Below are 25,522 nucleotides of genomic sequence, written 5' to 3'. Positions count from 1 at the left end.
TTTCTCCCAGCAGTTCATAAAGCTGTGGCATGTCAAAAAAGGCCTTGGATGTATTGACTTGATTTTCCATTAAAAATTAATTGCTTCCTGTTTGATGAATGGTGATAAATAATGACCTTTGAAGTGTGCTGTGGTCTCAAGTATACTTGGAGCTCTTACCCTTAAAATTTATTCAACCAAAGGCTATCTCCAAGTCATGGCTTCATGTGGCTTCATGACACTGGGAAGAAAGCTTTCTGTTTTAAAGCATCACATAGAAATTCATAGTCTAACTGCTAATGCTGAACCGTAAATTTGAGTGACTTTAGCTAAAAGGTTGTATACACAAAAGCACCATTGTTATCCTACTTGAGCTAGTGTCACATCAGACCTGGCTTCTGTTTTATCTCCTTTCACCCTAGAAAACCTGAATTTAGTGTGTATCGAAAAAACACAAAAGCCCCAAACCAAAATCAAAAAATGCCCCCAAAATCACGTATCTAGTCCAGATGTTATTCTATGGGCAAGTAAAACCACTTTCTAAACAATTTCATTCAATTAACTGGGGGAGCACATGTGTAACTTGAACACACGACTGAAAAAAACTGCATGTAACATTTGGGCATGCCCTTCTTTGCCCAACCTGCCTAAAAGAACAAACTTGTGGTTTTCTGTCACTGTCAACGGAGCAAAATTACAAACAAATTCAGTCATGTCCTTTTCTTATATTTACACATTGAAATTGTCTCATTACTCCAACCTGTCCAGCAAATTCTGCCTGTGTCTACATCTGTTCTGGTTGTCCTAAAATGGAGTTACATCTCAGCTGTTCCACATGATTGATTGCTATCAACTCCTGCAGCTCCTGTCACTTGTATCCTCTTATGTGTATTTACTTCACTGATTTTTGATATCAGATTGAATATGAACTAATATTTCAGTTGAATCTATATCTCTTTGTACCCCTTATCAATCTCTTTTTTTTTAAAAAAAAAAATTTTTCAAACACTGCAAAGTACTTCAGAAGACATTAATTGAAGAGTCCTTGCAAAATAAATGTATTTCTTTTCTTAACCGGGCAATGTACTCAAAAAGCAAAAAACTCTACTTTGTTAACCAGTTTTGTATTTCTCTATTCTCTTTTCTCTATCTGGCTCTTTTTCTAGTGTTGCTGAAAGCTCCGCACATGGATAGAGCACAGAATGCAAATGGGGATTATTGTGTAACCCTAAGGAGACAATTGTCTTTAAGTGTCATAGTGGTAATGTCCTCTCCCTCCCTTAAATTCTTGTGTCTCTGGATGGCATTCAAGAAAGTCAAACCTTTTCTGTCTAAAAGCAAAGCAGTATTTTTATGTGAAGAAACTGCATGGTGAATCCCTGTGCAATATGCAATAAAACTACGGGGTTGCATGCTTGTGAGGGCAGAGAGCAGACAGAGGAAAATCTGCATGTAGCACATCAAATTATTATTTAAACAGTTCTGGTAGAATCTGTCAAGGAAAGTAAGATAAAGCAAGAGAAGGCAAAAACAATTGTGTAAGGTAGTTTATACAAAGCAGCTGCCATTATAAATAATAAAGCAAAAAGGCATCCTTTGGAAACTTTCCAATTCATTTTTACCAGTTCTGCCTTAAATAACTGATGATTTTGTAGTACTTTGTATTCTCACTCACGGCACTTCCTTTACTGTGGGACTCTCCACGAGTGCTCTGGGCTTCTTGGTTTGGACCACAAATCTAGGTCTTTGTTTCTTGCTCGTTTGTTTGTTTTTGTTTTGCATCCCACATCCTAGGACCTAATCACTAAGGCTATGTTCTTTATATAGATCTCTTGGCATTCAAGGCTTTCTTCTAGCCAGAACCCTCCTAGCTAAACAGAAATGTGAAACCTTAGTCATTAATATACTGTTTCACTGAACATCTTTGCTCCCAGAAGAAATAATTGCCTAATCAGAAGCGCAGGGTAAGACTGTGCTTTGAGCAATGCCCATCTACACTGGCAGAAAAGCTAGATTACGTGTCTTTATTACACCCGAGATGTTTGTTTATCATTGACCTGCCCACAAGAGCACAGGGTGTCCCTGTGTGCCCTGGCATTGCTCTGTGATGGAGTGTGGTCAGCAGCAGCCTGAAGCAGTCTAGTTTTCTGATGGTGACTTCTGAGCACACGAGAGGTAAGACCATCAGCTGAAACAATTGCTACAGTTGTGGCAAGCCTGCTCCTTGCTGGCACTGATCTGAAGAATAATCTTCCTTAAAACACACTGATAATATGAAGGAGGGGAGGAGATGGACATTGTCTTGAAAGACTTCGGGGATGTTATACTGATGACATGTTGTCTTCACAGGAAACTGTGAAGAACATCTACATTTTAAGCAAAAGCTAGACTGGTAAGTGATTCTGAACAAAGCCATAAGAAAACATTGGCACCAACTTCTCATTCAGTTTAGAAGCACACAAATTATTAATACAGGCTTTAAAATCTTTAGCAAAATACTCAAGAAAATAATTCTTCCTGTCAGGAGTAGTTACAGAAATGCTGTCTCTGATGGCCAAAATTCACTTGGCCAGAGAGACTGCTTCCAATTGCTGTATTTAGCATCGGTGCAGCATAAAAATCCTGCTGTCCCCGATATCTGTCAATATCTAATGAATTGTTTGGTCAAGTATGAAGAACTGAAGACAGGTGAGGTTCTGTTCCCACTGCGGTCAATAATGAAGTGCTTGCAGATCTCTAAGGGCCGTACAATTAATATCTGGGGAAATGTTTAAACCCATGGCATCTTGAAATATTCATTACTGTCCTGAAATGACTGATTGTTTTGCACATACCTTGCTTTCCCTTTCTGCTTACGTTGGGATAATGCTTACGTTTGATTATTTAAGTCTGAGGAATAGCATAGATATTAACCCTGTTTCAATTCCAGGATAAATATTAGCCACTCATAATTTAAAAATATCTCTCTTCTAAACCAAAGGGCAGATGATGGTTTATGTACTCAAGCAATGAGACGTATTTCTCCTGTAACTAGATAAAACCACGGAGCAATGTTTCTGTTGATGTAGTAAAATGCTGGCCAAATAATTAGCAAATTTGTAGTTAACCTGAAAATTACATTCATTGCTATTTGAAAAAGTTGTGTTAGCCTCAGTAAAATCTGAGTTAGCAATTTGTAGAAGAATGGATATTCATGTCTCTCCTTTGTTTAGAAGATACCAAATAATGAAGTTGTTCTACAGTTAACCATCTAATTTCTCAAAAGGACAAATCTGTAATGGAATTTTAAAAGGGTACCAGTTAAGTGCAGTTTCTTTTGAAATAATTCTTTATTATTTGAATTTGGCAAATTTAAATACCAAGTACTTTTAGGATGCTTTAAAATTCTTTCAGTATCCATCAGTTGCCTTAAACATTACATCTACAAGGTAATATATTTCATGGAAATAAGTGTCTGAATTGAGCCCTGAATTCTTCATGCAAAATGAGGCCTCTGGATAGACAGGCTGCTGACTATCCTTTTCCAAGTATATGGATTGTATCCTAGCACACTGTCCTCAAACACAGAGTTATCTAAAAATCCTGAGTAGGAATAAGCCCCAACTGAAAGTGGATTGGACCCAGATTTGTCCTTCTGAACTGACTGAGGATATTATGTGATCGTACTGAGAGATGAAGGAGAAGCTACAGCTAGGAGAAATGACAGGTGTGTAATTTTAATTGATTAAAACAAGTCTAATCTATGGGGGACATCTTTAGTGTGGCCTTTGGGACTTCACTTTTTTCCTCTCTCTTGCTTGTGCTGTAGTGTTAGGCAGTCTCGGTGCCTCTGGTGTGAGAGTAGCTCTGGGTGACTTGAGGCTGTCCCCAGCAGAGCAGCTGTTGAGCTGGAAGAAGGCGGCTGCTGCCTGCCTTCCAAGGGCCATCTCCCTTGCTGTGAAGCAGTGCTGACTGCAATACGCTTGCAGCTCTGCAGCGGTCCTGGTGGTGACAGCCTGATATGATGGAAAGCAATGACAAAGAGCCAGGAGGTGATGGGAATAGCTCTTGCCTGTTGTGAAAGGAAATTCTAAAAGACAAACAGCAGAATTGCCTAGGAGGACTTCTCTGTGAAAAGCAACTCACTGTCCACCTCCACTCAGAAACTGAAATAATATAACACTAAAGGTTGTGCTGTACCAGCTGGAAATGCAGCTGTAGCACTGCTAAGTCAATGCTGCAGGATGAGCTGAAAACTTCCATTATAATGCCCTGGCTCATGGGTACCACAGCCAAGCGAGGTCAGCTTTGCCATGGTCACATCCAACAGCAGAACAACTGGGGGTTTCAAGCACAGTATATTATTCTGGGGCTGTTTGGTTTTGGCAATGCAACCAGTACATCAAGTGATGTCCATAAGTAGCTCTTGCTTCTGCTAGCATAAATCTGTCTTTGACTGCAGTAGGATTTGGGCTGCAAAGTGGCTGGTATTTCTATGGGATATTTGGTAACATTATTAATTGAGAATGCTGTGGTTACAACAGCCTAAAACTGTGTTAAAGAGCGCTCTTCTGAACCGGACTGAGAGAAAGGAATGACTGTGCCCCATTTTTTAAACAGCTAGTCCTCTCTCCTAGCCAACACAAACACATTTCATATAACATATGTGGATTGTGAGAAGCTGGCAGAAAAGTAGTTCAGGAGTTTCCATCCTCGCAACTTGTTTGTCTTCCATTCTTCTGTTATTTTCATGACTAAACAAATTGGTCTGTGTGCCTTAGTTTCTACTCAATGAAACTTCGGTACTCTGCACGAATTCAGTAAACCAGAAACACTGCTTGGTGTTGAGAAGTTGCTTCCATTTTGAGAATGTGTTTCTAGAGAAGTAGGGTGTGAGTAAATGTGGGTAGTGAAAGAAATGGCACCGACCATTGCAGTCTTGATTTCTGAAGGCATTTCCTGAGTTATTTTAAAGGTCTTGCGTATGGTTACTGAGACCATAACTGGGAATATGAACTGTCTTTTTAAATGAAAGCTATTAAGCCTGGTCGTTTTCATCACTTCATTTCAGTCAGTTGAAGTGCTTACACAGCTTTTGTATTCTGACCTAAGTTTGCTCCCTGACATTAACACACATCAACTTCTTCCATGAAAATGGAATATAAAAAAGCTTTACTTGCTCTTATCCTTCATGTCATGTCATCTTCTGTTTGCTTGGGTTGGCTCCTCTATATGTGTATATATTTGATACATTTTTACTCTATACTTTTCTGGTTCGGATTTTCATTGAAAGTATTTTGTACATTGGACTAAAGAATTAATTTTCCCTGTATGGATAAAACTCAAATGGATTTTATTCTAAATTAGAAGTTACATTTACTTCATATAGAGCATTTACTCAATGGCTTCCAAAATACAAGTAATAAATATTGTAGACATTAACAGTTTACCTTTCCAGAAATTGAACGTAGAACATAAGTCGAAGTATGTATGTAAAACAGACCCCAAGGTAAGCATTGTTTACATGCTAGCAATATACACTGACTTCTGTGCCACCACTTCTGCAGTCAGTCGTTACCACAGAAACTGCAACAACGCACAGCACAGGGAGAGATAAAGCTCCTCCATTAAGACAGACAATCACTAGCATAAAATCTCTCTTCATCTTATTCCTGCTGCTCAAAGGGTATAAAATGCTGGTATGTCACAGGTTCATTGCAAATAACATAAATTCAGCTTTTCCTACAGAAATGCTTTTAGTTATGCCCACTTGAGCACCTTGGACAATGCAAGTTTTACTGAAAGCTTGTGTTTGTACTGCCATTGGATTGGAAACAGCCCCAAAAGGCAGAGCTTGAATGGAGATTGGAAGAACTGGGAAAGAATTAGCCATCAGCTCCAGATATGTTTTTATGAATTGAAGGGAATATGTTTTGATTTTTCCATATGAGCTAAATAAATATGTATTCAGAACATTCAGTCACTCCTGAACAGAGGGTTTGAAACTGTCTGGATTCTGTTTCCCGGAGAGTGTTGGTGGAGGTGAAAAGGATCTAATTCACCTTTATCTTTTTCCACAGGGCAGAACAAGAGGTTGGCTACAGACTAAAAGCCTGTTGGATTTGAAGGAATTTGTGGTTGTGGTCCAGTCGCATCTCCATGGCAATACTAGGGTGGACCAGGACTCTTCTGCCATCACTGTCCCTAGAACCAGCTGGGCTTAAGGAACAGAGAATAGCAGACAATTATTAACCTCATGTGCTCAAGGCCCTCAAGAAAGGAAAGAAAGAGACCTTCCTGCTCCCTAAGCTCTGTACAGTCCTCTCTTCCTTTACATGAAACCTGGCCTGTAGGGTTTGACTGGAGCCTTATCAAGAATGGACTTTCTATGGCATTCCAGTCTATCCTTCTGGAATCTCTGAGCAGGAGTGCTGTGAAGAAAGAGAGGCAAAGTTTTTCCAAAGTATTAACTATGGGTATTAATATGCAGGACTCGCCCTCTATAGGAGCATCTCTATATTTCCACCTGTGTGTTTGGTGCTTGCTGGCTTCCCTCACTTCCCTCTTCTATTTGCAGCAAATGATGGACACCAAATTTGCCTCAAAGGGTCTGTCTGATTCCCACTTGCACGATATGTAGGACAGAGTTGTGACACTGAGTGTGATCAGTGTTGGTGCATACACATACTTGTTGTCAGACAGCACCAGCTTTGCTGCTGAGGCATTAGAGATCACAGCTAAAATGCAGGTAGCTTCAAGAGGCCAGTATTCTTTTCGGTTACCATAAGGTAGTGGAAAAGCAGATTCTCACTGTCAAGAGGGAGAAATGATAATTCTCACCATGATTTCACTGTTAAGTATCCTGTGAGATGTTGATGCTCTTCGCTTCAAGAAATGGGTTTGTGGTAGCTCAACTTCTTTTTAGGAAAGTGATTTAGTAGGTTGTATAAGCCACATTTTGGCATGATAAACTTGCATGGATACCAACCAATTTAGGCAGAGCTCTTCTGTGCTGCTCTAGACCTCTGTCTGGTATCGTTGCATAGCTTTAAATGAAGACATTGCCATCAATCAGCCTGTCACCTACCTCACTACCCACTTCTATTAAATGATTTCACTATCAGCTAAGATGGAGCATGTCAGTGAGTGGCATATTATAAGTGTCTAGAGAGATTAGATACTGAAATTAGATGGATAACATCCAGGCTGCTGTACTGGATCTCTGAGCTCCCAGTATTGCGGTTGCCAATGTGTCCTGCTTCAGTCAGATAAAACCTGAAGCTGTGCTTCCTCATTCGTTTCCCTTTACAGAGGGTGCAAACTAGAGGTGTATGATGTCAGCCTCCTGAGAAAGTCACAATAACTGTGTACACTATATAAGCTGTGTGTTATCTAATTCTTCTATAGAAATAGTGGAGCACATTACAGCATACGCCTGAATCCATCAGATGCCTTACCAAGCTCTAAGCCTTTCTGTTTTCAGTTTCTTTAACCAGTAGCTTCTCAATCTGTTTTTCCTTGGGGTGATCCTTGACAAAAGATGATACAAAAGAAAAAATAATTCAAGTATCAGTAAGAAAAAGGTCAGCTAAGAGATCTGAGAGCTGACGAGACCCAAGATGACAGCCATCCTTGGGGAAAGTATCCTTCTCCCTGGGAAAATTGATTTTAATATGTTGGAGTAGCATGGGATTAAAAATTGGAAACATGGGCATTAATGTACTGACTCAGTTTCTTTCGTCTTACGACAGGAGAGCATTATTCTGAGAAAAAGGTACAGGATGTAGGTAATAAAAGAAAATATAGCTACAGGTATTCAGAAGTAGTATTTCGATGAACGTTTCCACTGGTGTTTTCCTCCTCTTGCAGAGGGGCACAAACTTAGGAATACGCGAAGGAAAAACTGGGTTGATTGTTGGGATTCTGATAGAGGTGGCCACAGGCCTCACTGCAGATGGCAGTCTATGGAGTATGTGAGACAACTATGTCATGAATGCTTTAGAAATAATCAGAAATTTGTAGGGGTTACTTAATTACTTGTAAGTCCCACCTATAGAAATAAATAGGCTGCCACTAGTTCATCTTTTCAGGGCTCAGGAAGAGTATGAAAACGTATTAAAAATGCCTGTAACTTTTTGAATTTAAAAATATAACTTAAGGTCCCAGAGGTTAGTGCTGGGAGAGGACTTCTCTATTTTCTGTAGAAAGATGTCCTTTCTAGTTTCCAGTTAAGCGTTGCATTTGCAGAAAAGAAGAAAACGTTTCTCAGAGTTTAAGTATATAAATGGATGGATGTATCTCTATAATTTAAGGTTCTTTTGCTCATACTAATTACCGTTGAAAGCAATCTCAGTCTCCTTAGTTAAATGTGGTAGCATAGCATGGCCTTGTTCAATACTGGGGCCTCTAGGTGTTCCTCCAAGAAAATACTGAATAACATTCAGCATGATAAAGTAATAAAGGATGCAGTACCTTTTAAAAATAATTTAGGGTTTTATTTGTGGGAGTTTTATGTGAATTTTTCACGGTAGAAAAGCTGGGTTTGGAAATCTCTATATCTATCGATTCCTGAGTAGCCGCATTTGGCAGTCTTGAAACAGAATTTAGATATATTTTGATGGTGCACTTAGTTCATATGTTATCTTAAAATAATTCTCCATACTTTCCCTTACAAAATATGAAATGAAATTCTTCTTTCTTTGTATTCTCTTTTATTCGAGTGGAAAGTGGAAATAGTTGCAAAATAAAAATTTCAGCCCTGACAAGATCACAGATAAGAATTTCAGCTCAGCTACATCAGTGAGTACAAGGTAGCAGGGGTCAATTATTGAACAAAATACTACTATTCAGGAACTCCTAAAGAAGAGCTGAGCAGTGCTTTATTTAAGAGACCTACCTCAGGAGTTTAAACTAATCAGAAAGTCATTGCTCAGACTTCTGTTTAGCAAGAAGCCTGAACTTTCATGCTCCATATATGACAGTGGACCTCAACTGAGTAACTGAAGTATTGCTATAAACAGAAATGGGAACGTGAAGGGATAAATTCCAGATGTGTAGTATTTAAAATGGGACCCTTAGTCAATCCCATGCACAGGCTGTTGAAGGAAGGTGAAGGTGTTCTGGTTACTATTTAGTAACCTTTGTTATGGGGTAGATGTCTGACTACGATGGGCATTCTGCTGAGCACCTCTGAGGTTCAGAATAGAAATAAAAATTTCAGTTTATTGGTGACAGCATTAAACCAATCACCTTGTGAGCCAGTATGGCCAAGCCACTAAGTGTGGATTCTGCAGAGGATGGCAAAGAGGAAGGCAGGAAGGGCGGCTGCCATGTTGCTGCCAAGGAGAGGAGTGAAATGTTTCTATGCTCCCCTCCTCTCTTGAGGGATTCATCTCTCATTCATGTCCTCAAGCATGACCAGCCCTGTTGACTAACATGGTGCAGCTTTTATTTTCACTGTAACAGCAAAATATCCCCTCTCAAAAGGGGGGCCGGTCTCACCTTGCCTGGTCTTTCTCTTGGGGGCTACATTGTCCAGAAACTCTTGGCCTCCTCCCTGAGCATGGTCAGGAGGGGATGGGGACAAAGCTGTGTCCCTGCCCATCTTGGTGGCACTCGGTTTGTTTCCCAGAGAAAAATGATTGGTGTTCAGGGAAGAAGACCAAGATGTTGTGACAAATGCATATCTGTCTGGAAAATACTGAGCCTTTCCTACTATTCCCAGGGAGAAGAAATACTAGATTTTAGAGGAGCATCTGCTGGAACTAAGCAGAGCACAGATACTCCTGGGTTTACCTTCTGGTTTTCGTTTGGTTTTTTTTTTCTTTTTGACCTGTTCAGATCTATTTACAGTGGTGACCAATGAATCTCTTTTTTTTAAGCAAAGGGAAGCAGGATTACTTTCTCATTTCTGCTAATTGTATATCTCACTAGAGGTCCTGGAAGAATTAAGCCATTTTTATGAAGCATACATTTTCTGAAAAAAGATATTATGGACAAGAAAAATATTATTCCCTTTGCATAAACTCTAAATGTAGAAACTGAACAGTGATACTGAAGGCAATCTAAAAATCATCTTAAACATTTACAATTATCCTCTTTAGCTATTCTTACAGGTCCTATTTCTGAAGATGTTCACTGTCAGCAACTTGCAGGAAAATCACTGGAATTAGGGATGCTCAGCCCTAATGCTGATTATTTTCCGTTATCAAAATTCATAATATTTTCTTTGAGCTCTGCGTAAAAGGCCAAGTTCTCAACTGCTGTAAGTACAGACAGCTCTGTTAAGCCGTACATCTCTATGCCTATTTGTATCAGCTAAAGGTCATGCCCATATCCTGATGTACAAATGCCTCAGTTTGCGGTGTGAAAGCTATTGCTTTCTATTTTCCCAGTAGTAAACACACTGCTGGTCACCTGTAAGATGGTTTAGAGTTCATTTTGTTCTGCTAATATATAGCATTTGTAGTGCACAGTCTGGTGAGAGAAATATTAATGGGAGTAAACTGGAACAACCTCATAGTCGCAAACATCTGCAGAGGGAACTGGATGCTACTGCAGGACTTACTTTAGTATTATTTTTAAATAAAATCCTTGCTTTAGGGCTTTAACTCCTGCTGACTGTCTGAAATGCAGCTGCTCTGCTGCTGAACTACCTGAAAAAAAATCCTATCATTTGGATAAATTCAGGCTGTCAGCAATAAAAACAATAGCTGGCAAGGAGACTACAAAGAATGGGTTAACTCACAGACTTCCTACCTCTTTGGTATTCCTGGGTAATAATCCACCTACAGTGACTCTACACTGTGGGTAGAAAATGCCTACCTCTTTTTAAACATAATTTATGCACTCCTTTGTCTTTTGAAAAGGATAGACACCAGCCAGCTAAGACTGCTCTGCTGCATTAGGGCTTAAAATTAACGATCAAAATGCGTGCCTGATGTGCAAGTCAATCTGCCAAGTCACAAACGTTACAAACAATGTGTATTTTTAAAGTATGCTTTTTGGCTATGTAGCTTTAGCAAATACCATTTCTTCCAGTCTGTGCTAAAAGGACAGGGATACCTATGCTGTTAACCTGTCACAATACGAAAGCTACCATAAACTGATTTCCCCAGAGGATTTCTTTTTGCAAGGGCTGTGCACCCTGAGGCAGTGTCTCCCAGATGATTCAAAGTGCCCTTGACTTGATCTGCAGTAAGCAAGATGGAAGGTGCTGGATAGTTTCTTCTGTGATGCAGTGGTGGCATCCGAGGAGGCTGAAAGTGTGAAGGGCACTTTAAAGGAAGCTCAACCCCCACCCCCCCTTTTTTTTTTCCTTATGAGAAAACAGTTTTTAAGCCTAGACCTCAAGGAGTTGGTTGCTGAGAAGCTTCTGCTTTTGAAGTAAGATTCAGTCCAAGAAAATTGCATAATAGTTGCATTAGTATTGAAATTATAACAATGCTAAAGCCTGAAATGCAGGCAATTGACTGGGGAACATACTTCTAATATAATTGCTTTCTTACCTTTTTTGTTTGTTTGCTTTGCTTTGAGTTTTGATTAACTTCACATTAATTATAATAACTGAACACTGCGGAAGAAAGTTGGGATTTTTTGTTAACAATCCAGCAGATTTCTCTTGTTCTTCCCTCTGGAAGAGGAGTAATTCTTGGTACCTTCAGTAACTACTCCAGAAAAAACCCCAAGGAGGTCAAATTTTACACTTTTGATCCCTTCAACTAGACAAACAGGATATAAACAATTTCATGCCATCCCTGTATGCTATAAAGAAACAAAACCATGGTGAATATGAGTTAGAATTAATTCTTCAAAAGCAGTGCATATTTTCAAGGAGCACAATGGCCCCGGAGCAATATCAAAGGCACCTAGACATTTTTTGCCTGCATGTAGCAAAAACTACCAGACTGTTACAGTGGAAGGAGGCACCAGTGAATGGGGCTTGTCATGTTCACATACCTCCAACACACTCTGTGGTCTGCATCCTAGTCAAAAGGTAGTTTTGAAATATCTACAAAACGGATGTGTAACTCATGTCATCTGCCGTTCTCTTTGAGCCTTCGGGAGAATACGTAGGCTACTCCCCATCCCAACATACTACCAGTGGCAAAAGAGGTTCAAGTGTTGTTCTGTTGTATCTGTCCTGACCAATTTGCCTCCAGCCATGACCTGCAATAGTACCCCTGCCACTTTTGGTGGAATGTTTCCTCAGGAAGAGAACTGCCTATCTTCAGTATCTGATGCCTTTATGTTAGAGATCTCATAATATAAAGATGATTCTGCATATAAAGCCAACTCAGGTGAGAAAAAGGTGACTGTTCCCAGTGTGCTTTCTGCCTTTCTGCAGTTGCTCAGGGAGCTTCAGCATATGTCAGGTTTCAGCATATACAGCATCTGTTCTGGCATCTTATTCTGTAGGGTGTTGGTCTTCTTGGAAGAGACTCACTTTGCTAGACACAGCTCTCTGCTCATACTTAGTCTGCCTGTTCTGGGAAAGCAACGTGTTTTTTGACAACAGCCAAGTTAAAAATCAAGGGTTTGTTCTATTGCCACTTCAGAGTTGATGTATAACTTCCTCCTTCAATTTGAAATCTCTATTCAGAATACACAGGTTATGGAGATGACGGGTTAATTCACATAGGCCATTTTTTGTCTTTCTGAGGTTGCTGAAAGCCAGAGCCAGTTAAAATGTAGGGTATGATTAAGCCTGCTAGTGCTTTAAGTTTGTATGTTTTGTTTTAAAATGTCTATTTGGGCATATAAGTATTCAATTTTTAACCCTTATCATTATTTAATTAGAAGTTATTTAGTAGCTCTGTCAACATTTGTTATGCACATTCTACTGAGTGTGTCTTGCATTAATCTTTCTTCTGAAAGACCAAAAAGAATTTTCTGAATTTTTAACAGATGTTTAGAAAGATTTTATAGATATGGTGTTAAATATTCCTAAATTTCACCTCCCTAGTCCACAAAAGCTTTGCTTTCTCATTTGCCATCAGTCTTACTGAGTAATGATGAATACTCGGAATGAAGCGAAGATAAGATTGCCTTCTGATCCCTCTTATTTGTTTTGAGAACAACCTCAGTTCTTTCTGTGTCGAATAGATGTCCTCACTTCACTTGCTTAAAGCAAACATGATACTGGAAATTCATCTAGTATCTCCAATTTCCCTCCAAATCATTGTGCAACTGTCAATTAGTCTCCACAATACCCAAAAGAGGTAGATAAATAATGTTCTATTATCCTAATTATAGACGTAAATCACTATCAAGAAGTTGCAACTTGCCAGAGGTCACAGTTGAAGTCAAATCAAGAGCTGGTGCATTCCTCTGATTCCTATACAACCCTGTACTGCTTGTGTCTGCCACCTTACCTCTCCTTGTTGCTTCAGCTCCATCACTGTATCTGTCACCAAATCTTAAACATATTCATATGGAGTCCTCAGTGAACAGAGTACATTAGCAAGCCAAATCTCTTCATTAGGCATTTATCCTGGACTTCTTTTAATCAATGTGATTAAAGAAGGCCAAAGGGGTGCTGTTTGTCTTATGGATTTAATGCACGAGAATCACCCCTAGAATAATACCTATAGGAACAGCTGCCAAAACTGCACGGCATCATTGAGTTTGAGAGAGCAAGAGCCTGTGGCTCCCTCTCACTTCTACAAGTACTCTGTACGTTTATTATGCCAGTCGTTTCCTCCTGAAATCCCCTATAGTCCTGGATCACAGCTGAAAGGATTCTGTGTGTGTGGTAGAGGCCATAATTCTCGGCTGGGCTGAAACGCTTAAGTCTCTGCCCTAGAGTTCTTCAAGAGATGAAGTTGGCCTCTTTTTTTTTTTTTTTTTTTAACTCCTGCCAAACACTTGTGCCAGCCGTCAAGGTGTTTGACCTTCACAGGCCACAAAGAAAACCTGAGTGCATCAGAACACGCTGTCCAAAATACTCAAATGTCCTTACAGCAAAGGCTTTTCCAGTGCTAGCACTGGTAATAACACGTGAGGCTTTTCACTGTGGAGCCTAGCCCTTTTGTTCTCTGGCAAGCTCACAACAAGCAAAATATGCTCTTTTGACCACAAAATCTATTACTGCAAATTCCCTTCCACCTGGGCTCACATGAGAGCTGCTTTCTTGCTTGCGGCACATGCAGAATGTACTGGCATATTATTAACTCATTTGAATTATTCTGATTAGGTTGTTCTCACCTTGCTGGAAAAGAATTTGCTGTGAGTTGCCACGGTCTGAGATTTCAAGCTCTTGGCAGTCTTGTTTCTCTACTAGTAGGCTGGTGATTTGTCATCCTACGTTCCATTTCCAGGGCCCAACACTATTTGTTCTTCAATGTCTAGTGAACGTTGAAGGGTAAGATTTCCTTCTCCCCACAGTGATTTTTTTCTTCTAATTCCGAAGCCGCCTCCTATCCTTTATTTACAGTTGCTACATCCTCCTCCAGGCATTTTCCTTCTCATTGCCTACACTGGAAACACTATTTTCTGTAGTTCCACTCCAAAAGAGTGTCCTTCTGATGATGACTGCAGTTCTACTGCATAGCATCCCATGCTCTGTGAGCAGGAAATCAGTTATTCGATAACAATTAAAATGATGCCCAATATAAAACGAATTGGTGTGACATCCTCTGGGTGAAAGAGGAGCAATAAGGAGGACAAGATGATGTTGATCCTTCTAAAATAAAGAGTGGTTTCATGTCCAGAAAGGGCTGAGAATAATTTGAAGAATAATTTGTGAGCAAGCCTGTATTTTCCTGATCTATATGGAAACCTGTTTTTCTTCTTCACTGATTTAAAAACAAGCACCTTCCCATCCCCCCTTCCACCTCAAACAAGATAACAGATAGCAAGCAGAAGATGTGTATTTGTAAATCACTCATTATAAAAGCAATTTGGAAAAGAAAAGAGATCCTTTTTTCCTTGAAAACATTCAAGAAAATTTGTCATATTTGTACGGCAGATGTCAAACTGGCAAGGCTTTTTCCTTATCCAAAATTTTTAGCAAAATTTTGTACAGTAAATTCTTTGCTTTTTATCTTTCAGTCACTCCCTCTTAAACTTTGCAGAGCTGTTTTTTCTTTCTAACTACTATTCTACTTTTTTACTTTTTTTATTAAGTAAGTGTGGGGTGAGAAAAAGAAACTGATGTTGGGGGGAGGGGAAACTGGGTTATTTCTCATGGAGAAAAGGAAGAAACTTTGCAGAAACCTGCTTTGAAAAGAGGGAGAGAAATGGAAGAAAAAATCTTTCCTTGCCAAGAAAATACATCTACATTTATTTGACCATCTTTAAATCTGAAACTACAGAATACATATAATATTGTTGATACTCCCAAACGTGTATCTTATCCCAAAAGTCAGTGTATTGTGAGAAGGCTCCCTAAACATCATCTGCAAAGATTCCATAAACACAGCTCCCCAAAAATTCATCTTTTCCTTCCCTCACAACCTTCATGAGTAGCTGGATTTGAAAGACAAATAAGGCTGTGAGATAAATGTTACAGAGAGGCTGGCGACATGTGTTGTGACTTTACCTCTACCTCATCTCTTTCTGTGTGTGTGTTTGAAAAATAAAACTGCGTCAGTATAATGGGAAATTCAAAACCACAAGTGACTACTTAGCATTTTGATGAAGCTAGGTGTATTTTAAGTAAAAAATGTATTCTACTTTAAGCTGTAAGCCTGTGGTGAGCTTTGTTAACTAGAATAATGTGTAATTTGGGCTAGTGAGTTGGTTTAAGAGTGTTTTTGTGGCATGTGGGCATTTTAATAGCAAGACTGCAGTGAGCACTTGCAGTAAGCACTAGCAGGAATTATACAGCTCGATAGCTTCATGTCATCTTGAAATTCTTCTTGATTACAGCCAGTGCCATATGCAGTGCAGGTAGTGAATATGCAAGCTGGGTTATTTCCCAATTATATCCAAATCTTTATTGATAGGCCTCTCAAAATACAGCTTCTGATCTCTCAATAAACATGGTACAGGTCTTGTAAACAAAGTTCCCACACATAAATTGTCCACTGCATTTTTTTGCATGTACAGATGGCCCTTTGCCATCTGTATGTATCACAGCTGTTGTGGGAAGATCTTTAGACCAAAATACTGTTATGTCTGGACAGTCACATACAAGCTTATAGTAGAAATCTCTCTTTTTGGTTGTTCTTTTGCTAAAGCTGTCAAAGTGAGGAGCAAGGGATGCCACAGGAAGAGATTTCTACTATAAGTTTTGCAGTTACTAGAATTAATGATGTGCCCGCAGCTACCATAAGCAGAAATTACATCTATTAGACTGGCATCACTAAATAAAATCTGTTTGGCTGTTAGGATGAACAATGTGATCAGATACCCTTGTGGCAAAAAAACAAAAGAGCTGTTGTTCCTAACATCTGCAGCTAGAATCTCTGCTTAAATTTATTACAATTTTCACACCTGTAAACACGTACATCTTACTTCTAAAATAGACTTAGGACAATCAGAATAAAAAGAGATAAGATGAAATTTCTCGCTGGTCTGAGTTAGTCCCTGCTGCTGAATTCAAGAGCAGGAAAAACTTATATTTGCAAGAAATGTCATAAAATCCAAGAGCAGTCTTGTGTGTTTTTCTCAGCACATGTACAGCTACTTTGAAATCCGACCTGGATGAAGAGAGTAATAAAAACCTACTTCAAACTGGTGCTTATAAAGATGCTACTTGAATGACCAAAACAAAAGCCTATGGATGCATAGCTCCTCTGTGCAGTAATCCATAACCACATAGATCCAGGGAACAGTGTAGATGCCTGCTTTGCCCAATTTTAATTCCTGTCTGATGGAGATTATTTTATGTGAATCTCTACATAAGGGAATAGTTGGCTTTAATTGCTTCATAGCAGAGTTCTCCACCTCCTAGCAGAATGAAAATAAAGATGACTTCCCTAGATTCCTACATGTGCAAGATAACTCTCCCCTACATGCAAGAACCTGGCAGAAGCTTTGTGATTGTGCCCCTTCTTTTAAATTTTCTTACAAGGTGACTTTCATCCTAATAGTACTGAGTAATTTAATACTTGTTTAAAATTCCAATGATATTTTGCTTATATTTTGTCCTTTCTGTAGAAGTTTTTGAAGTATTTTCATAAATGGTTAAGACTCTCAGAACCTTCATGATGCAGGGAGATACAAGTGCTGGCTGTTTCCTTATCGGATGATGAGAAATAGATACACAAAGCTATCAAAACTGACATTTTAAGAAGTTTTCAATGCCTAGCTTAAGAGCCTTTGGGGATCAACTTGAAGAGACCATCTGCAGCTGTCATTGACTTCAAGGGGAGCTATGAAAATCAGGATCTGGTGCCGTAATTCCTGTTGTGATCTTCTTAGTGAATCAACATTTATATCTAAAGGGTAATTATGCTGCTGCAGGATATCCGAGGCTCAGCGAGATCACTGATATAGGAGTTAGCTCAATGTCTGGAAACTGCTTGCAATTAGTTTGTTTTCAACACATTTTCAGATGCTGTAGTGGGCCTTTTGTATGTCAAACACAGAGTCTTGACAACACTGTTCTTCTTGTTGCAGAAGAGTAGTTTAAAGAATGTACATATTTAATTACAAAATAGGCTGGAATCGTTTTCATGTAGAACATAGGGAGAAGAGGCGGCCTAGGAAAACAGCTCGAAACTTCCTGGCTTTTGCTCATATTCCTGCCACAGTCCCCAGTAAGATTTCTCTTTCATCTGCGTTTGCCACAGTTCTTCCTTTCTTCCTTTCTCCCTTTCTAATAATTTAAGAGACAAGATGACAGAACATATTAGAAAAATATCTATAAATGATACTGTACTTAAAGAGGCATTTACCCACTGAGTCTTAAAACTCATTGCCTGATGTGGTCCTTTTTTTACAAGCTTACTCTTGTTTGACAATGACAATGATTCATATAAATATTAAGTATTAATTTTTAGTCCATTGCACATAAATGAAGCTAAACTGTCTTGTTCTTTGGAGATTTTGCCCTGCAGGTCCTTACTTAGGATGGAAAGACGAATAGGATGATTCAGTTCCTGAAGAGGACAATTTAGTCCTGTGGCCTCATATTAGATAGCATATATGTAACATTTTTAAAATTTGCAATGCCATTCATATTTCAAAAGGGGTTTATGGTTTTTTTAGGTTTTTGGGTTTTTTTTGCTGCAGGATATAAAAATAGGATGTGTTACCCTGAATTAAAATTGAAATCTGAAGGTTGTGGAATATGACATGATTTCTTATTTGTACTTCTCTGTTGTGTTGTAGTTATGTAGTACAACTCTATCATTACTCTTTTGCTATATCTTGGTTTTTAATTAAATGAATTTTTAAATGTTTTGTTATATTGTCCAAACATTTTGTTCTTTAGACTGCATAGCAAGGATATTTAAACAATGCAAGAAAATATTTTTTAAAAATTTGTCACTTCTAAATTCTAATACAATTGTATTTCTGTTATAGCAGGATTAGATTTGGTAACAGATGGTAAAACTGCAAAACTGCCTCTGCTTCATTAGAGCCCCTGGCAAGACTCCTATAAGGTAAATTACAGTAGAGAGGGATATTTAACAATACACCCTTCACAGTTTCCACTAAGATTTTGAACTAGTATTATGTGTATCATGAGGGCAGTGAATCTAGTAGCAAGAATGTTTATTGATCACTTCTGCGTTGGTTGTTAATGCCAGAGCTAAAGCATACATACTGTAAAAAGCCCTAATCTTGTGAAGACTTGTTCTACTGCTTGCCCAAGTTAAATTCATCCTGGCAATAGTTTAATTGAGATTGCTTTCCTTTAATGGTGATAATGCACTTTGAAACATTCATAAAAAGTAAGTGATCAATTTTGATTTAAATTAAAAGTATGTTTATGTTAAAATATTGATGAAAAGGCAGCCTTCAAAGATGCTTGTATTTATGCTTGTATTTACATGGCATGACTGAAAGGTGACAGATTGATATCCCTGGGAAATGTAGTTTTCTTCAAGACAAATTATGTGATGTATCCTTACACTGACTTGGGAGCTCACTTTCCAGTGTGGTGGAAGTGCTCAGACTCCAGGAGGAAAAGTCCTCTCAGCTTCTGTGTATCATCTCACAGGTTTTTTTGTGCATTCTGTACATTCCTTCTCCACAGGGGCTGCACAGAGATCAGTGAATCATTGCCTGTGGATCATCCTGGGGTCAACTGCATGAAAATGACATAAGTGTATTTCCTAACAGGAACTGGCTTCAAACTAGTAAGTGATTGAAAATACTAGTGTTGTCACACACTAAAGTTACACTGTCTCTGACAATGTCACTACATATATCTGTGTGTTCTGCTGTTCATCTTGATGAATTTGCTAGCCCAGAATTACCACACAGGAACAGTTTCTTAGTTGCAGATTATTGGGAAATGCTGCTTTGGCACACACCCAGTATATTGGTTTGTGAATTACTTATGCTGTGGAAATTGGATCAACTTCACTAACTGCCTGGATTATGAAGCTGTCTGAATTCGGGAAGCCTCTTGAGCAGAGATGGATGAAAATTTGAAATCCTGTAGCTGGAGGAAGATCTTAAACCTGTAATTTCACATCCATAGAATCATAGAATGCTTTGGTTTGGAAGGGACCTTTAAAGATCATCTAGTCCAACCCCCCCAAAGAAGCAGGGGGATCTTTAACTACATCAGGTTGCTCAGAGCCCGGTCCAACCTGACCCTGACTGTTTCCACGGATGGGGCCTCCACTACCTCCCTGGGCAACCTGTTACAGAGTGTATTTAGCAAGTTCATTTAGAGAACTGTGCCTCTTAACGCAGAAAAATTATGAGTATTAACAAGGCTTTGATATAAAACAGTTTTTATGGCAATAGCATTCAGAGGTGTCAATAGAGATTATAATGTTATTGCTCTAGTTACTGCAATAAACACATAGTAAGGGAGAGCCAAAAAAATGCAAAGCGAGTAACCTGAGAAAAGTTTTTTTCCTGTTTTGAAAACAACATACTGAGATTAAATGTCTTGTATGATTCCATACGCAGTAAAATTCATAGAAAATGAGAAGGGCTGAAGCATAGCCGAATGACATGACATAATGAGCTAATATAACATGTTGTTTGGATGCTTCTGCCACTGCAAATGTTCATTTGCTGAGCTACATGAATACGGCCTGCCTTCGTACTACTGGCATTCTGTAGATGCTAGCTGAAACCCCTAAGAGGATTCTTCAGAGCTAACATATACAAACAAGCGGGGTGCACAAATAATGACTTTAGTCAGATCTGCTAACAAATGCTGGCTTGATAAGCTGCTTTAATTCCGTTGTTTGCAATCATCTGTCCAAATCTAAAGTTTTGGGATTTTTTAGAGTGTTTTTTTTTTGCTTTCTAGTAAATTCACACAATGTAGGTCTGCATAGTTGTGTGGACATGTGTGGAGCATTATGAATGAATGTTACAGATCACCTAATAAGAACAAAGGCTCACCCTGCTACCCTAGCCAAGATATCCTTTGAGGACAATAAATACGCAGTTTTAGGAGCTGCTGCAGCTGATGGTAGTACCTATGTGAAGATAAATCTGTGTTTCGGAGTTGAGGGCACTATAGAATTGCAACTGAATTTCAAACTTGCCATTTGCCTTTAGTTCAGGTCACTGACACTTAGAAGGTAAAATGAGCAGAGCAGGTTCTCCAAAAGATGTTTTCTTTAGAACAGTGAATGCACTTTTGCACTATCGATTTCCTGCTGCTTAGACATAACTAACATTTCAAGTAATCTATACAGTTTTGAAATTTACATTAGGTCTTTTAATAAAATCACTAGCACCTTTGGGACTTCTTGGCAGGATAAACGCTGAAGTCGTATCAGCTGAACACTAAATTTCTATATTGCTTAAGCAAAAGTCAGATATAAGTTCATCTGCTATGGGCCAGAAAAAAGAAAACCAAACAACACCCCTCATCTCCCAGCAACTGACTCAGTCTCGTATCGGTTGAGCTATCACAGCATGATTAGGTTGTTCTTGGTTTGTCCTTACAAAGCGCTTTGCTGAGAAAGCCTGAGTTAAAATCAGTTCTGCATTATGCGGGACACATTCCCAAGAAGTGCTAAGACGTACTGTCACTTAGAATTCTTGCAAAAATCCACACTATAAGCAATGGGGAGATCCACGCTAAAAAAAGAAGCAGGAATAGCACAATGTGGCTGAAGTATGTTGCCTCCTTGTTTTTAAGAGTAGAGATTAGAGGCTGCGGTGAAGGCGGCGAGCCCTTTTGCATTGAGTATTGTGGCAATTACACAATTGTCCTTGCCCTGAAAAATTTTCTCTGAATTAGGCCTGCATGAGTCTCAGGCTGGATCCCACTAAAATCCGTGGTAGCTGTGCCAGTGGCTCTATGAGGTGGGGTGGGATTTTTCTGACAGTCGCTTAACTCCTTGCCCATGTCCTTTCCTGCTGTAAGACATGACCTCCCTTCTGCTGGAGGTTGTAGATCCTTTCTCCCTATTATTTTTTCTGCAGTCTGACATCAAATTAGAAGCATTCTGATCGGAGGTTTCAATTTCATTAATAACTAGGTAAATCAGAAAACTGGCCTCCACCAAATATACCTGTCAATTGGTAAAGAAGACTGCAAAAATTCAAACTGAAAAACAGAACAGGGTTTTTTTGAATGAATTTTCAAGGTGAAACTTGCAGCTGAATTTCTGGTGCATATCAAACAATAAGTGACCTGAACTGACCAGATTTTTCTGTATTTGAATAGGGGAATGCAGGTAATATTTTAAATGTGGTTTTCGAGGGCAAAAGTGGGCAGGAACAGGGATTCTGCTGCAGCTGAAACAAGTAGCCTGTTATTCTGCTGTGTACTTCTGTGCACATTTTTAATTATTTTGTGACTGCTTAGTAGATGATGTAAAAATTCAGGAGAGTAGATGGATTCAGTTTGGTTGTGCAGACCAAAATGCCTGTTCTAACTCATATTTGTCTCCGGGAAATTACACGACTCAGTAGGAATAGGTTTTGCCTTCGTTATTTAAAACCAAATAATCCACCTGATTGCTGCTTAAAAGGGACATTGTTTCCCAGATTTTGAAGTAAAAAGCCAGCAGGATATTTTAAACACTTTCATGTGGTCACAACACCACAATGGTCTGGACTGGACATTTTCTCAAAGTAAATTTAGCCATGCTAATATATACTGCTGCTCCTGAAGTATCGACATAATTACGTGTATGCCAGCAGCGCGTGCCTGTGTTGGTAGCTCATGTGCAGCACACACGTTGCTGGCTGTCTGCAGTGCACTGAAATTGGAGATTTATTGCATTTACAAAGGGCCATTACAATGCAATTTTAACTTACTGTCATTAAAGGGTCTCATAAGCAATCACTGCAAATACCCTTGGACTGAGATTTAGTCATAATTTTTTACAGTATGATTTATCAGAGCCTCCATTATATCTTATAAATCATATCTGAAAGGAATGAAATCAATTAGGGCCCGGTCCTTTCACCTTTACCCGTGTTGGGTAGTACCTTGCTCTCAACCTGAAGGAAACGGGGATATTCCTGGAGTAAGCTATGACTACAAGAGTAGGAGTGAAGACAAAAAAATCTGGGTCCTTATTGAGCACAGGAGAGATATGTAAAAATTATTCTGGAAATGACAGCATTCGGTTCATATTCTAGGGGGAGGGGGTGGTTCTCCATGGATTCATAGATTTCTCTGATTTCATCCGATCCTAACACTCCTGTGTACCATTTGGAGTGAATCACATATTTATGTAATGCAATATTCGGCAGAGAAAGCCAAGTCAGGCTTCTAATACTGTTCTTTTCTCAGATCAAATTCAGCATATAGTAACTGAGAAGCTAATTGTAATACAATTGCAAAGATCTCAAAATGGCTGTTCTATTAGTCTTATCTCCCAAGAATGCACTGAAATTTCATAAAACCAAGCCCATACAAAATGGAAACTCAGTTTTGCCATCTGTATTTGCAAGAAAAAGAATTATGTACTTGATTATCAATTAGGGCCCAATTTTTCAATCTGAATACCCCTGCTTGTCCTTTTTATTACAAAAAACAGCGCTTGGATATGATTTGTTTGAACATTAATTGAAGTCACGTGGCTTGAATGGGGATGTATTCTACAGTCCTTTGCAGTAAAAAATACCAGTAACATCACGAAAAGCTTTGTCAGTATTAGAGCTCTATGTTTTGATGCAATGTGCTAAGATGCTCATGTCTTTAAACGATTATGAAAATATATACTTGAATATGTATGTTTCCAGTAAATTGCTAAGATCTATTGCACTTCAGTGCTTTGGAATGCAAATATGCGATGTATCTATCAAAAAAGCAGTATGCTGCAATTAATTTGTTACCCTGAACCATACTGCAGGAAAATTAATTTCTGTCCTTGAAGTTGGTGGAAATTTTGGCATTGAATTGAATAACAGTAAGGGTGGCCCCTCTGTTGCTGATTTGATAACATCTCCCTTATGGTAAAAGAAAGGCAATAGGTACAGAATTTACTAAAGTACTACCATAAATATACACAGATCAGTCACGTATTTTTAAAAATAATAAAGATAAATACTGATGAAAACGAGACTGCACAGCAGAAGGAAAAATGAGATGGAAAAGTAGTTTTTTAGGTATAGTCTAATATAACACAGTTTTGTGAACAGTTCTAAAATAGAAATATTATAATTGATCCATGGATCTTTTTATCCTTTGTCTCACAATACACCAACAGAGAATACCAGTATTGTGTTGCCTTTTTTTCCTAACCAAAGCCAAAATAGCAAATGTCAGGAGAAGGGCAAAGAAAATAATTGAAGGCACATAGGGGTGGATTAAAGAGAGAAGGGACCCAATATCATACTGAAACCAGTCATTAAATTCCTATTGATTTCAATGGCACCAAGGTTACATTTTCAGAAGTATTTTGGGATGGTTTAATTTTGAAGTCCTTCCTCATATGGAAATCCCACTCAGCATCGTAGGAGGTAGCAATGATAGGAAGGCATATATATGTGTATGCATATGATGATATGATCCATACAATCACAGTCTTGGCTAAATAAAGTGAATTTTGTAACCTAGAAACATTAAAATTAAGTAAGATTAAAAAAAAAAATAAAATGGCAACAGATGCTGGGTTTTTTTAAGGTTTTTGAATAATAGAAATAAAATTGGAAATGGGCAAATGGTATAAAAAAGCCTTCCTTGAATTAAAACTGCTAAGTCTGTACTAGCCAGCCATAGATTTGTGGATAACATCGTCCCTCTCATCTCCCTGTGAGGCTGTGGTTTCAAAGAGATTGTACAATGTTCTGGGCAGACATCACATCTTCCTATGTGTTTCTGAACATCTCAAAGCAATGAAGTCATGATTCTGCACAGCTGACATATCTTTTTTTTTTTTTTTTTGTAGTAGTTTCAAGACCTATTACTTCTGAAGTCAGAGGAACAATTCCCGGGAGTTATTTGTGAGTCTCCCTGCTTCCACCTTGGCTAACTTGATAGGGATTTAATGTGAGAGTTAATGTGAGTAGTGAACACTTGCTTGATGGCATGGCAAAGGCTTCTTTGGACAGGATGCAGAGAAGGCTATACCATGCTTACTAATGGGTTATGTAAGGATTTGCAGTAACATGTCCCTTGATGGGAGAAAGTAGGAATAAAATAGGATTTTAGGGACTATATTAATAATGAATGACAGGATAGTAGTTAATAGATGTCTATCTGTAATTCTATTCTACTACAAATGCAGGGGAAACTTCATTTACTGTGGAAAGATTCTCATTTTTCCAGAGCTGTAATGCAGCGTGCAGTTAAAATTAGGCTGTCTCATTAATTGTCAAAGTATATGGTGGAATTACAGCAGCCAGCTTCAGCGCAGGATTAGATATGCCTCTGCAGGGGAGATCTTGCAGAAAGGCCCAAGGTGGGAGTGCAGCTCCATCAGGACCCCTTTGATGAAACCACTCCCTGGGAAGAGGGGTGCCTGTGGGCAGGGGAAAGCCGGTGTGGTGGCTCTCCTCCTTTCTCTCTCAGTCTGCTCAGGCTTTGTTGGAGCACCCAGAGCACTGTCCATGGAGTGCTCATGAGCAAAGCATGTCCCGCATCAGATGGCTGCAGAATATGCTCCGCTTGTGAAAGGTGATGAGTACCTGTGCCCACTCCCCAATACTTGCCCCAATTCCTGAGCTTAGCTGTACTGGGCCAGGGTAAAGGATGAGCAGAAATCATCCCAGCCTCTAAGCCTCAAGACAATATGGTTATTCAGAAACTAGGATCCCATAAGATTTCTCATGCCTACGGGATGTAGTTTATATGGAGAAAAATCAGTTTACAGGAATACAACAAGGCTAAAATGCTCCCGAAAGTACAAGAGAAAGCTGGAAGAAACCCCTGGGGGAATACCTTTTTCTCATCTCATCCCCACTATCTTTTTTCTGGTCTCCTTCTCAGTGACAGAAGCTTGTCCTTCAAAAATCACCCAGTGAGGAAAGCAGATCCTTCTGCAGGATGTGAAGAGAGAACATGAGGGAAGGG

The 25,522-nt window shown here is 39.0% G+C and overlaps 1 protein-coding gene and 1 long non-coding RNA gene across 7 annotated transcripts in view; one reads left to right on the top strand and one right to left on the bottom strand.

Annotated features, from left to right (window-relative positions):
• Positions 1-25,522, bottom strand: part of KCNC1 (potassium voltage-gated channel subfamily C member 1) — a 125,811-nt gene that overhangs the window by 95,284 nt on the left and 5,005 nt on the right. The window lies entirely within an intron of this gene.
• Positions 18,377-25,326, top strand: LOC128852399 (uncharacterized). The gene is made up of 3 exons (XR_008450228.1): positions 18,377-18,512; positions 19,109-19,211; positions 24,399-25,326. It is a non-coding gene; the product is annotated as an uncharacterized LOC128852399 (long non-coding RNA).

Source organism: Cuculus canorus, chromosome 5 (genome assembly GCF_017976375.1).
Source record: "Cuculus canorus isolate bCucCan1 chromosome 5, bCucCan1.pri, whole genome shotgun sequence".
In the NCBI taxonomy this organism is placed as follows: domain Eukaryota; kingdom Metazoa; phylum Chordata; class Aves; order Cuculiformes; family Cuculidae; genus Cuculus; species Cuculus canorus.
The sequence above is the reverse complement of the archived record's forward strand: the minus strand, read 5'-3'. Positions and strand labels throughout refer to the sequence as shown.